We start from the raw sequence: 14,692 nt of genomic DNA, 5'->3' as shown, positions 1-14,692 counted from the left end.
GTATTATGCCAAGTGCAGAAGAGGAGTCAGAAAAAAACACAGCTAAAGAGGTTTCCACTGACTCCTCCCCAAACCTTCCTCTGCTGCAAACCCTTCTGGCTTCCACCCATCCCTCCACCATGTCCTTTCTCTGTGACCTTTCCTTTCTCCTCCCCTTCCTCTTCTTCTCCAGGATCTCCCCAACTCCAGCCAACCGTGATCCTCTCCATCTTGCCTCCCTCCTTCCTGCATTTCTTCGGCTCTTCCGTCCTCCTCCATCCTCTCTGGACGAACAAACCACTTTTCCTTCTCTCCTGCCCGTCTGCCACTCACTTTTGCATGCCATCCGCATTCTTTCCTCCTCCACTGATTCCTGACCCCTTCTTGCTTCTCTCTCTCTCTCTCTCACACACACACACTTACTGGAAATGCTAGCTCCCCCTGCAATCAACTTCTTTTTCATGAGTTTCCCAACTTTCACTTCCAGAAAGCAAAGTGGGCAGAATGGCCCCTTGATTTACAGCCCCTCCCCGAGAAGAGTTTTTGGTCAAAGCCTTGCCATCCCCAAGCAGGTGCCCCAACTGTTGCCCATAAAACTCAAGCATCCGAGTTGGCGTGGAGCTGGAAAGGACCTAGTCTATATATGGCTTCTGGATGGCAGGGATAAATTTTATCTGAAAGTTGTGCCCGACAACACCAGTAGCCCTTTTTTTTTCTCCTCCTCCTCGCCAAAATAGTTTCAAAAGTTTCAGCTGACAACAATTAAAAGTTCCCCATCCTAGCCAATTTTGTTTACCATAACTATCCAAAGATCTCTGCCAGTTTCTGTTTAGAATAAAAAACAGCTTGTTTCTTAGTCATTCTCACTTGAACTGGGAGCTTTCCAGCCTCCCAGGGCTGCAGGAACTTTTCTAAATAAGCTTGTTGTACGGCTCTGAGAGGGAACGGCCCAGCTGCCCCCATGGTGGTGTCGGCTGCCTTCCGCTGTCTTAGCTTCTCACGTTGCCTCTGTGATTCCAGAGTTTTCAGTCTAGCTGATTCTTTCCCAGAGCGGGTGGCCCCTGAGGCTCCCCCCCGTGCCCATATGCTCCCCCCTAATGCCTGATCTGCTCCACGTACAGGTGAGAGCGCCCGCATGATCCCCGCTCCCACACTCCCCTCTGCTCCCCACGGCTCCTCCCGGGAGGAGGCAAGACTGGAGTCGGGTCACCCTCGTCCCTCCGGAAGTAGGACAGGAGTGGTGGATCGAGGGTGGGGTGGAGGGCATGGTCTTTTGAGCCACCATCTGGGCGACTCGCTGCTCAGCCGCATCGGCCCACAGGACCCAAAGGTCCATTGGGCAGGGATGGTTGTGCTCAACGTGCGCTTGGACTGCCCCAGCAGTCTCCGGTCAAAGGAGCCCCACGGCAGCCACCTCTCCTCTCGTGAAAGGCGTCCCGTGTACCTTGTCCACTCCCCTGCGCACAGTATGACCGCTCCCCATTGGCTTGACAGAAAGGGTGCCCTGGTCCCACAACTGGACCCTCAGCCCCAACGGGCTCCCAGGGATGTGCTCCCCCTGTCTCACACCCTTACCTCTGTGTTCTCCCCAATGGACTACCAACTAGCCTTACCCCTCCCGGCTCCTTGGGGGTCCGCCTCCTCCAAAGACACGGGGGCAAACTCACCCTGTGCTGGCTGCCGCGTGCTCTGTGACCGAGGTGGGCCGATCCGAGCCCTGAGGGGTGCCACGCTGCTATCCCGGACAAGCCCCCAAATCGTTGCCCCAAAATTCAGGCACCGGAGCTGGCGTGGAGCTGGGAGGAACCTAGTCCCTGAATTTGAGAGAAAACACCCAATACTTTTGCAAAGTGGCTTTTTTGCTCCCTGACAATACAAATCACTTCAGGCAAAGCAACAAAGGTTTATTAAGGGGGCCAAGTCTTTATATGGGGTATAGAAATAAATGATTACATACATGCAATATATGTATTGCGTCAGAAAGCAACAAACAATAAAAGACATTGATGAGCGATAAAGGCTTTGTTTTGTTAGATGTGAGAAAAGACCCTTAAGATATGTTGCATCTCCTCCTTTCCCACCCAGGTTTGCTTCTTTCTTAACATCTGTGACTTTAATCAAGGAGTTCAGAATACAGCCCTGTTGTCTGATTGCTCCTGAAAGGGCTAGTTTTTGCACACCAAAGGAAATGGTTTGGCTAAAGAAGAAAACATGGCTTCCTAAACTTCAAAAGGAGGCATAGACTACCATGCTAAAATGCTAACCTCACTTTTATTAAAACACTAATAATAAGGCCTAAACTCCCTGTAACACCCACACCGCTCACTTTGGGTCCCTGAAGCCCAAGGGCTGCACTGGGGACCTTTAAAATCACACTGAAGTTTGTAGCAATCCAGACTACTCAAATAATGAGATAATAGGGTTGATAGGGGGCGAGAGGTCCAAATTGACTCAGGTGCTCCTCCTGGGCACTTCTTCTCCGGAAGAGGGGGCTTTTCCCTCTTAATCCCCTCACTAGCCTCCCCCTAAGGTGTCTTTCCCCCTGGAGGGACCCCACCCCATTCTTCCCCCCCGGGATGTATTTCGAGGTGAATTTAAACCGGCTGAAGAATTGAGCCCACCGGACCTGTTTTGGAGACAATTTCCGTGGGGGTTTCAAAGCCTCTAAGTTTTTATGATCAGTCCAAACTTCAAAAGGTGACTCAGCTCCCTCCAAGAGGTGCCTCCAGTTCATTAGCACCCATTTTACAGCGAAGGCTTCCTTCTCCCACACTAACCATCTCCTCTCTGTTTCAGTAAACCTCTGGGAGATATAGGCACAGGGATGTAACACCCCATTGTCAGCTTTTTATAACTACACTGCCCCAATTGCCACATCGGATGCATCTGCTTGGATTACAAACGGTTTATCTGGGTCCGGATCTTTTCGGATGGGTTCCGCAGTGAACAGTCGTTTTGGCTGCTCAACTGCCTCTTGGCATTCTTCCGTCCAGTCCAAGGGCGCCCCTGGCTTTTGGGCTTTGATTTTATCTTTCCCCTTAGTTTTTAGCAACTCAGTAAGAGGCAGAGCCACTTGAGCAAAATTAGGAATGAACTGGCGGTAAAAGTTAGCAAACCCCAAGAAACTTTGCAACTGGTGCCTCTTTTTTGGTGCTTCCCAGCCCTCTGCGTCACAGACCTTGCTTGGGTCCATCTCCACCCCTCGACTGGAGATTCGATATCCCAGGTAATCAATTTGTTCCTGGTGAAACTCACATTTTGAAAGTTTGGCATACAGTCGCTCATCCAAAAGTTTCGTAAGCACTTCCCTCACCAATTTTACATGCACCTCCCAATTTTCAGTATATATCAGAATACCATCCAAATACACCAAGACACCCTTGTACAAATATTCATGTAACACTTCATTTATCAGTTGCATAAAGACCCCCGGAGCCCCCGAAAGTCCGAACGGCATCACTCGATATTGAAAGCAACCCAGAGGGCAGCAGAACGTGTCTTCCATTCGGCCCCCTCCGTGATCCTCACCCTAAAGCAAGTGTCTCGCAAGTCCAGCTTTGTAAGAATCTTCCCTTTCGCTAATAGATCCTTCATTAGGGGGAGGGTGTATTTGTTTTCCTTACAAGCGGCATTCAACCCCCGATAATCAGTGTGCAGCCTTAACGCCCCATCCTCCTTTTCCCGGAACAGCACGGGCGCTGCTAGAGGGGATTTGGCAGGCTCTATAAAACCTCTTTGGAAGTTTTTGTCAATGAACTCTCTAAGGGCCACCATTTCTTTCGGAGTCATAGAGTACATTTTTGGCATGGGGTATTTTATCTGCCCCTGCTTCCAGTTCTATCGCACGGTCTCTTGTGTGATGAGGCAGTAGTTGATCCGACTCAGTTTCACTAAAAACTTTAGCCAAGTGACTGTATTGATCAGGAATTGATTTGGCACCATCCGAGCTCACCTGGGCTGGGACTTGTGCACCAGCAGCCGCCACCACCGGGCTGGAGGTTTCAGCGGCAGTCTTCCTTTCTACAGTGCATGCCCCATCCGGGAAAATCAAGCTCCTGGCGTCCCAGCCCACTTGAGGACTCCACAGCTCTAGCCAGGACATCCCCAGGATCAAAGGGTGACCCGCAATCGTGCAGCTAAGCACTTTAAAGTCTCTCAATGAGAGCCAATCCTTAACTCAAAAGCCTCCGTGTAATATTCCATGGGTCCTCCCCCTGCAGTCGATCCATCCAATTGTCTGAATACAACAGGTGTCTTTAGTTTCTGCACCCTCAGCCCCAGCCCGTTTACCAGGATGGGACTAATCAAGCACCAGTGCAGCCAGAGTCTGTTGAAGCTGTCAACTCTGCTTTACGAGTAGTCCTCAGAGCCCTTTTCACCCCAACCGTCATGGGACTCACCTGAACATCCTCTTCATCTGTCTTTGGCTCCTCACGCCTTGGGTCCTCCACCTGCTTTCGGGCATGCTTTAAAGCAGTTGGCCGAAGTTTTCCACCGGCTGCTCCTCATCCTCCTGTTCACCTTCGATCATCAGCTGGACAGGGAACTGCTCCTCCTCTCCCGAAGTGGCAGTTCCCTTCTTCTCCGTTTTCACCAGCGTTGACGATTTGCTGGTTTGTTTAGGCTTCGGGGCTGACCTTTTCAGGCAGAAGGATGCGAAGTGCCCCTCCTCTCCGCAGTTGAAGCACAACTTTCCCATTGGCCGGGCACTCGGTCCAGTCCCTGTAGCTTTTCCACTTCCCTTCTGGGTTGCTCGGCGTGGAGCCGTCGTCGACTTCGGGTGGGTTGCTGCACCCGGTCCACGCGCTGCTAAGCACTGAGACTCCATCACTGAGATGTGGGCTGCCCACCCCTGCAGCATTGTGGGGCATCCTCTCACCAGTGCCATCTCCCACAGCTTGGGATTCAGCCCCTTCTGAAGGATTCGGGCCAATCGTGTAGTTTAGCCGCGAGGTGCCTAAACTCCAAGGCATATTCCTTGCTTGAGCTCCGTGATAGCCGCTTGTGCGCACAGGGGTCCTCAAGCCGCTCCTGCAACGCCGTCATGAACCCGTTGAAATCCTCCATCTCCGGTGCATCAGCTTCTTGCAGGTCAATCACCCATTCGGCTGCCTGACCCACCAAATAGCGAGACACATAGGGGACCCTCCAGGCATTGCTCGGGAACAGATGTCCAGAACTCTCCATGCAAATCCTGACTTGGTTCAGGAAACTGGCCAGCTCGTTTGGGTCCCCTCCATATGGCTTTTCGAGACCCCACCATTTCAGCGGGTCACCTTCCCCCTCAGCCGGGCGGGCTGGGGCCAATGGCCGACCACCTGCCCCCCAACCCGGCCAGTCTGGGATTCTGGGTCCCGCTCTCCTGTCACCGTGCTGACTCCCGGTCGTCGGTCATTGTCCTGGGTCTGGACCGAGAGGGGGGACGATCCTGCCCTTCCACTGTTAAGAGCCTTCCTAGCATGGCTGTCAGTGGCCTCAGCTCTTCCCTCATCGCTCGCCCCTCGCCCCGGAGAGTGTACACCTCTGCCTCCAGGTCCTAGACTCGCTGCTCTTGGCCCCGCGACTCGGTGGCAGCTTTCACAGCCCCCACTGCATCTCCGATTCCCGTGGACCATCCAGGTTGGTCCAGCTTCATTGGTGGTGGTTCCTCGGCAGCCTCCCAAAACTCCCACGGCCTTCGAGTGTCCCATAATTGGCCACGCGGATGCTCCTTCTTTTTCACCACCGCCTGAGCTGCAATCGGCTGTGAAGGAATCAGGATCTTTTCAATCTCTAGTGGAGGGGACGGCTCTTTCGCAATGCCACCCGTTGCCCAATCTCAGTCTCGCCCTCCATCTCCAGGATCTCCTTCTCCTCCTCGGGCATGGTGCTTCATGGGATGTTCCTCGGTGAGTCGTGTCCTCAGGAAAAATCCGATTGAAGGAGTTTCAGCAAAATGTCAGATCTACGATGTTCAAATCCCAGTGAAGAAAAATCTCTTGAAACTTGAATCAAGTTCAAAAAGAAATTCATTTATTGAGATGTACACACAGCTTCACTGCAGCACTGCTGAAACCGCATTCCCAGTCTACTTTTACCCTCACTTCTCCAGCCCCCCTTCCTTGGCCAGTTCTCACGTTGGTGCAACGCTCCTGGCTCCAGATAACAGCCCATCTGCGCTAATGGTTTCCCTTTCCTCATCCCCCCCCGCCCCCCTTATGGAGAATGGCAGGAACAAAGCAAACAGCTACGGAGCTGAGAGATTGGTTGCTGGAGGTTCTGACAGCCGGAACCCAGCAGGAGCCCCAAATCTCTGGCTTTGCTCAGTCTTTGCCAGGGAGGGACCAGGCGCCCCTTCGGAGTCCCAGCAGCCCCACCCTGGAGGCCCCCTGGGAGACTTCAAGGGAGCCTCAGAGGGCATCTAGTCCACCCCTCCAGGCCCACAGAGGAAAGGAGAGCCCAGCTGGGAATCCCGGGGAGAGCAAAGGAAGGGGTTGGCCCCTCTGGAGCTGGCGGGGGAGCCCCTGGAGCTGCAGCCCCCCAAGACGGAAAGGATCCCCCCTCCCACTTTCTCCACTTCTTTCTCTGCTCCGAACTATCTCCTCCACTCGGCGGAATCCAGAGAGTCTCTGCCCGGAGACCGATGACGCGGCGGAAGGGAGAATTCCCATTGGCCCCTCTGTTTTTCAGGGGACTCCCAACGCTGAGATTTGAGAGAAAAAGCGCTTCCTGCCCCCAGTCCAGACCCACCGATTCCGCCTCTGGGGCTGGAAGCATCTGCGTCTTTCTCCTCTCTCTTGGGGGTTGCTTGTGGGGCAGCATCCATGGGCTCTGCTGGGGTCCCCCTGCTGCTGCTGGTGGGCGCGCTGTCCTGGACCCCTGGAAGAAAAGGGGGGAGGGGGCCCTGGTAAGAAGGGGGGCTGGGATGGACCCCCTGATGCTGGTGGGGGGGAATAAAGTGGCTGGGACCCCCAGGAGAGCCTTTGGGGAAGGGGGTCAAGGGCAAGAGAGGCGGGAGCCTGCAGGATTGGGGAGGCCGAGGGGGGAGGGGAGGGGAGGCAGCGAACCCGTGGCTGGGTCGGAATCCAACCTTCTGGGCCCCAAATTAGACCCAGATCCGGAGCCCCCAAAGTCTGTTGCATTGAAGGAGGAAGGAGAAGGAAAGGGAAAGAGAGAAACTGCGGCATTTTCAGACCTAATTCCACAAATGCAATGAAAAACCATATAAAAAAATATGCATTTTGGAAAAAAAAAAACTTGTTTGCATTGTTAGAAACTTCAATTTTTCTTATGAATCTCCAGTTAGAGGCTTTTAAGGTTAGGCAAGAGTTGAATTTAGATCCCTTGTTGGGGGATCCTCTGAACTGGGAAAGGAGACCCAGCCCCCCGCCCATCATTCCCCTTAGCTGAATCAGAGCCTGGGGGGAAGGGGGGAAACATGGGGGGCGATGTGGGGGTTCTGAGGTGCCCCTCTGAAATTGGCTTCCCCAAAACTATCTCTTCTGTGAAGTAGGCTGGAGACCCTCCTTTGAGGTGGTCTTTTGTGGGGGGGGCTGCAGGGGGCCCTAATTTGGGATGGGGACAGGAAAGAGGCCTGAAACCCCTACAATCATCCAAAGGCTGAATATTGGGGGGAGAAGAGAAGTTTGGGGTAACCAGGGAAGGTGGGGGGTTGAGGGGAAGGAAAGGCTGGGAGACCCCAGGAGATCAGTCCAGATGTCCTTATTGTACCCCCTCCCCATGTTCCTCCCCCCAGGAAGAGGGAGACCAAGGTGTGGATATTACCTTCACTCCAGCCCAGAGAGTTTCTGGTGGTCTCTTCACCCTCCACCCCACATATTTCCTGCCACCTTAGGGGGCAAAGAGGCAACGTTCCCTGCAGAGAGTAGAGCGGTCTGCTGCACCAGTTGAACTTCTGTCTGGCTATCTTCAGGGTGGGAGGATAGAGGGGGCCCAATATGAAGCTCCTCCCCGTCCCCTCTTTCCTCCCCACTCCAGACCCCTGGCAACTCTCCATCTCCCCCAGGGAGACCCACTGGGCCAGACAAACCTCCCCCTCCCTCCTCCAGGGGGCGTATTGGGGGAGCGACAGCCCTGTGGGGTTGGCCACTGCTGCCAAAAAAGGTGTTGGAGCTTCTCCCACTTGGGCCGAATTGGGGCCCTTCCTCCCCACACCCCCAGTGGTGGGACATGGAGTGGATTGTACCAGGGGGTCTTTCAGCAGCCCCCTGCCTCTCCCCCAGGGAGCCCCAGCAAGGAAGTGGAGGGAGGCTGAGAAAGGCCCACCCGGGTCCCCCTCGCAGCTGGGTCCTCCAAAGGCCATCCATCGGTCTCCCTCTGCAGGTCTCCCCCTCCCCCTTCCTGTGTGGGTCCCTCCTCTGCTGGCGGCTGGGAGCGACTCCCTCCTGACGGCCCTCCTCCTCCTGCTCCTCCTCCTCCTCCTCACAGCCCATTTCATGTACCAGACGAAGCTCGAGTGCCACTTTTTCAACAGGACGCAGCAGGTGCGCTACCTGGACAGGGACATCTACAACCGGCAGGAGATCGCCCACTTCGACAGCGACCTTGGGAAACACGTGGCCCTCACCCCGTTGGGGCACTTTGTGGCCGACTCTCTCAACAGAGGGCCGAAGTGGATTCCTTCTGCCGGCACAACTATGAGGTGTACACCTACAAGGCATTTATCTGCTTTTTCCGCTGCCTTGTGGAAAAGCTGATTCAAAGGCTGAGAAACTTTGTTGGGGCAATTTTTGGAGTCTGGGAGAAAAGCCTCCCTCGAAACCGCCTTTTCCGTAACAGACTCAGCCGCACCTTTAGCCAAATCCCTTCCGTCTTCCTAGCTGGGAAGGTTTGGGGGACAGAGTTAAAAAAAAGAAAACATGAAAATTGAGATTCAGGTCATAAGAAACTCATCCAACGTTCATTAAACCCTGAAGCCGTCGATGGTTTAATGTAGGACGGCCTGATTCTCTGTTCCAGGTTTCTTGCAAATTACCGAAATTTGTTTTTGGAATTTGAATTCTTTCCATAATAATACATTTATTTATTTCTATCAGTTTCAGAGCCCAAACATTGTGCAAATCAAGTGTTTTAGCTGCACCTGTTGCCATTCGGCCTTTTCGGGGAAATTCTATTTCTTTGGTAAAACCTCAAGAGTTGTTGATATCCCAGTTTTGAGCCCAAGTTTTCCAAAAATAATGTGTCACCACAGAATTAAATAAGATGTCTCTTCCACAAGAGGAAAACTGCCACCGTCCTAAGAGAGAAAGACCTTGGACAAGGAGATCCTGGGCATTTGCTCCTTCCGTAAATAATCGAATATTTCAGGGGACCCAAAAGAGACATTTCTCTCCACAAATACAGTCTGGAGGCAAAACTAATTTTCACTCACAAATTCTTCCCTGCAAACTTAGGAGGATTTTCATCTCCCATGTAATGTAATATAATAGTTTAGGGGAAAAAAATCATATTCTCTTAAATTTGAGAGATGCTGTTTGAAATGTTCTCATCCACCAAAGAGGATATTTTCCTGGAGAAACTAATCCCCAAGTATTTAGTTACTTCAGGACAATATTTAAAATGTAATTTTTTCCCTACAGCCCACACAACATTCTTGTCAACTTGCATAATATTAAATAATATTAATTCACATTCTCACAATATTTACCATATTTACTTCATCACTTCTGCTAATTTGTCTAATGATTTTTGATAGCCCCCCCCACCAAGATCATCTGCAAATTGCTTCGGTTTCATGAGTTTGTCTCATGAGGCGTCTCCAGGCTTCCAGCCACCCTCTCAAAGGCTCCTCCTTCAGAGGTTTATTAATTAATTAATTAATTAATTAATTCATCCATTCATTCATTCATTCAGGGAAAGGGAGCCTTACAAGCTGCCCCAAATTCCCCCAAAAGCACTTTCTCCTTGAATGTTTTATTCCATCCCTGGCAATGACTCCGTCTGGCTCAGGGGCCTCCCTGGATTCCAGCAGATCAACAGAATTACAGATTTTTGTAGCTTTTGGGGCTCAGCCGCGTCTCCTGACAGCACGTCCAAAATTTCTGGAAGATTTGCCACCTTTTAAAAAGCCTTCATCTGCTCACTAGCTACGGTATATCCAGATGCAGAGAATATACTTTTTTGCAAAATTCAAAAACACTGACCATGAATTTAATTCTGACTAGTATAATTTGTTCCTGAGGAATCTCTCATCAAAGGTATTATTTTTACTTCACTGAAAATGTTTCACATGAGAGGCCAATAATTCTCCACCTCTTTCTCTTAATCCCAATACCTTTGTTTCTTTTTTAAAAAATATTCTGCGTTTTCAGAGCAGATCGTTGGTCCAGCTCCAGTTTAGGAGATCTGAAATCACAAGATGTTTCCTGAGCCTGTTTTGGGGAATATTCTGTCCCTCTTTCTTTTCCTTCTGAGTGGACTTTTCTCTGTGGGATTCAGGCACCTCCTTCCCCCGAGAGGCCAAAGCTCCTCTCTGACCTCAAAGAGATGCTCTGAATGTTTCCTGAACTATCCCCCAATTAAATGAGCCTTTATTTATTTGGGAAAAATTATGTCTATGTCTTACGTTTGTTGTTGCTAATTGCAATACTTTCACCCCAATTCTATGGGTGCTTGATCAGAATTAAACCAGCATTTCATTTTTTTTTTACTATATTAACCATCAGTCTTGATATTAAATAATAAATCTTAAACATGTGTGATGTGGGGAGGTTAAATGTATATTCTTGCTGTTTTAAATCAAGAGGTTTCCTTATGTCTATTAAATAAAATTCCTGGATGGATCGATGGAGGATGTGGTTTCTCTGGGGGGGTCTTTAAAAAGAAAAAAAAATCTTGTTCCAGTCCAATTGTGGATCCAAAACTGAATTAAAGTCCCTGCCCAGAAACTCCCATCTGATGGAATTGTTCCCCCAAAATGTTCGCAAGGCAGTTTTGTAAATAATGAGGTTCATCTTTGGTGGGGCCATAAAAATTATTCATACCACCTGATGATCTTCTTATTTAACTATGAAAATTAATCTATACATTTTGAAGATGTTTTCACTAAAATTTCCAGATTTCAGATTTTGAATTTTCACTTATTTAAATCTGCTCCTTCCATTTTCTTGTTAAAAGTGTTTTCCCATTCAGGAGAATTTGAGTTTCCAGTAAAAAAAAAAGCAGTGTCATGAATTTCAATTTGCAAAAACTGCCTTCGTTTAGCTATTTCACAAAGATCTTTAATGTTCCAAGATACAAATGTGCTTATCATGAAGAAAAAGCCACAAAATTTAAAAATTGAATCTACTTAAACATTATATAATTAAAAATTTAAAAACTTCACCATAACTATAATTTAAAAACTTTGTCATTAAGAAAGACTGTAAACAAACTACTTACACAAGACACTAAATAGCCAATTATTTAAAAGAAAAAAAAGCGAATAAAAATAAAATCCAAACGTACCTTGCGCCCCCCCAGAAGCCAAGACGCAGCCGAGACGTCTCTTGTGGGGAGGAGGCAGGGCGGGTGCCCCCTGTGAGAAACCTTCTTGGGTTGGAAAAGGCAAAGTTTATTTCCAAGCGTTTGCAAAGGCTGACTCATGAGAGAGTTCAGCAAGGTTTTTATGCATCCCCTCACACAGTGCGTCGCGTTGGTCCTGCCTCATTTTCACCCCTGGGGGGGTAAAGCTGAGTTCACAACCTATCCGAGATGCCTAAAACAAATACATTATACAATGATTCCCAAGCCCCTTTTTTCTTGTTCACAGTTTATAATTTTCTTGAGATAAGTGTCAAGGCCCAGGACCATCTGTCTTTCCTAAATAACTGCCCTGTGTGTGGTTATCTTCTCTCCCTTCCCTGATTCGCACTTTCTTGCCAATAAAAGGCAACACTTGTTTCCTTAGCTTTCATCCCCATTTCTCACCTTGGTTTGTGTGACAGCTTCCTTTCTGTAAACACATTCAAATTCCAAGTCTGATGACTTTAACCATTTAGTTTCAGAGAGCCTTGTTACTAGGAAGTTTGTTACTAAGGAGTTTAGCTTGTTACTAAGAAGTTTTGTTAAAAGGTAATTTCTACTCCCTACACCCCTGTTACGAGCCATAATACCAGAAGATGCAGAAACATTTTGATTTTTGCAGCTGACGAGGGAGAGAGAATCAGCCTTGTCTTGGCCCACAGACGTCCTCCTGGAAGGCCACAAGCTTCATCGATCTCCCCCCAACTCCCTGATCCAAATGTTGAAGGGCACAAAGACCCAGGACAGACCCCGGGATGCCATCCAAGACCCCTCCCCAGCTGGAGGGAGCCCTTAAGGACCCTCTTTGGGGACCCCTCCATTAATCCATCCAAGAGTTGTGCCAGTTTGAGCCACATTGCAGTTTGTACTTCTTTCCCCCTTAAATCTTGCTTGTTTTCTGCTCCTTTCTCTGTGTCATCCAGATCATGTGGGATTTTATTCAGTTTCTAGAATTTGTATCACTGACTTTTTAGTCATCCGATGGCCTTTTTGAGCCAGGTCCGAATCTGCTTAATTCTCACCTCGTCCAGAATCAAATTTAACCGACTCAACAGTGGACAGGAAAGGCTGCAAAAGAAGAGAGTTACGTTTTTCTCCCTCTCTCCAAATAAAACTCTTGGAAAGGGGACTTAAAACACAGAACATTTTTGAGACTAAGACGGACCTTGGCCTGAACCAACTGACTTGCTCTTCCATTCTGGGCCCTGTTGAGTCTCTCACGTCCCTCCTTCTCCCTCCCCTCCAGCCAAGCCCACCGTCACCATCTCCCCCACCAAGATGGACCCCGGTTCCCCCAACACCGTCCTCCTCTGCACCGCGACGGGCTTTTACCCCCTGGAGATCGACGTCCAGTGGCTGAAGAACGGGCGGCCGGAGAAGGAGGGCATCGCCTTCGGGGAGGAGCTCCAGAATGGAGACTGGATCTACCAGCTCCAGGTGATGCTGGAGACCCAGCCCCAGCGTGGGGACATCTACGCTTGCAAGGTGGGGCACGCCACCCTGGAGGCCCCCATCATTGTCCAGTGGGGTAAGCCCCTTCCTTCCCTTCCCTCCTGGTCTGGGGACACCATCCTGCACTGAGAAGGGGTCTTCTCTGGGAGGGGGCTGGAAAGATCCTCTCTGGGTGTAAGCTGGCCCTGATCCTCCTGCTCACGCGAGGCTCCTTCTCCTTCCCCAGAGCCACGTTCCTCCAACGCTGCCAAGAGCAAGCTCTGGATGGGGGCTGTGGGGGCTGTGGTGGGGGTGGTCTTCCTGGCCGTGGGGCTCTCCCTCTACCTGAAGAACAAGAAAAGTGACTCCTGGGGGGGGGCTGGATAAAAAGATACGGGGAGGGATCCTCCAGGGAAGGCATCTCATCAAGCTTGGCGAGTCAATGGCAAAGACAGTCCCCTAGGCCCCCAAATCCCAAGGCTGATGGTCCCCCTGAGAAATTTGTTTGGGAACTTTTGTTCTTTGAGGCAGGCAGGGAGAACTATCAACAACCTCAGATATGCAGACAATACCACCCTAATGGCAGAAAGCAAAGAATAACTAAAGAGCCTCTTGATGAGGGTGAAAGAGGAGAGTGCGAAAGCTGGCTTGAAAATCAACATTAAAAAAACTAAGATCATGGCATCTGGACCCATCAATTCCTGGCAAATAGAAGGGGTAGAAATGGAAGCAGTAACAGACTTCATTTATTTGGGCTCCAAGATCACCGCAGACGGAGACTGCAGCCATGAAATTAAAAGACGCTTGCTCCTTGGGAGGAAAGCTATGGCAAGCCTAGATAGCATATTAAAAAGCAGAGACGTCACCTTGCCGACAAAGATCCGCATAGTCAAAGCTATGGTTTTTCCGGTAGTAATGTATGGCTGTGAGAGCTGGACCATAAAGAAGGCCGAGCGCCGAAGAATTGATGCCTTTGAACTGTGGTGCTGGAGAAGACTCTTGAGAGTCCCCTGGACTGCTAGGAGGTCAAACCAGTCAATCTTAAAGGAAATCAGCCCCGATTGCTCATTGGAAGGATCGATAATGAAGCTCAAGCTCAGATACTTTGGTCACCTAATGCGAAGAGAGATCTCTTTGGAGAAGACCCTGATGCTGGGAAAGATTGAAGGCCAAAGGAGAAGAGGACGGCAGAGGATGAGATGGTTAGATAGCATCACTGAAGCAATGAGCATGAAACTGAGCAAACTCAGGGAGGCAGCGAAGGACAGGAAGGCCTGGCGCAATATGGTTCATGGGGTCACGGAGAATTGGACACGACTTAACAACTGAACAACAAAAAGGGAATATCGTGCAACATATGGGCTATCGATGGGGAGTGGGACCCCCTAAGTGCTCCACCCATTCTAGGTTCTGATTGGATCTTTTTCTCCTTTTAGCAACTCCCATCCAGCAACCCGCAGGTGAGTTTCTTCTATTTCCCCTCCATTAATTAGTAGTTTTTTCTAATTCTCTCTTCTGAAGTCCCCAAGTCTTTTTTCTAAGATTTTAGGCAGCTTTTCCTCACAGGGATACCAAAATGCAGTGTAATAAAACACCATACAACATTAAAACCTCACACTGGAGCCTCCCTGTGCAGCCCCTCGGCTGAACTCGGACCCCCTTTGAGTCCTGGGAGCTAAGATGGGGGAGGAATCCCTGGTCCTTTGCATCCTTTTCCTCCCTCAAAGGAGTGGATTCTCCCTCCATCCAGGGCCTGCCCATCAACCACCCCCCTGCAGTG

At 50.0% G+C, this 14,692-nt stretch overlaps 1 pseudogene; it reads left to right on the top strand.

Moving 5' to 3' along the window:
• Window positions 1–6,782: 6,782 nt before the first annotated feature.
• Window positions 6,783–14,401, top strand: LOC103053728 (H-2 class II histocompatibility antigen, E-S beta chain-like; annotated as a pseudogene).
• Window positions 14,402–14,692: the final 291 nt, after the last annotated feature.

Source organism: Python bivittatus, unplaced genomic scaffold (genome assembly GCF_059951505.1).
Source record: "Python bivittatus isolate LINGU-HERP-01145 unplaced genomic scaffold, Pbiv_v1 ctg000650_np1212, whole genome shotgun sequence".
Taxonomy (NCBI): domain Eukaryota; kingdom Metazoa; phylum Chordata; class Lepidosauria; order Squamata; family Pythonidae; genus Python; species Python bivittatus.
The sequence above is the reverse complement of the archived record's forward strand: the minus strand, read 5'-3'. Positions and strand labels throughout refer to the sequence as shown.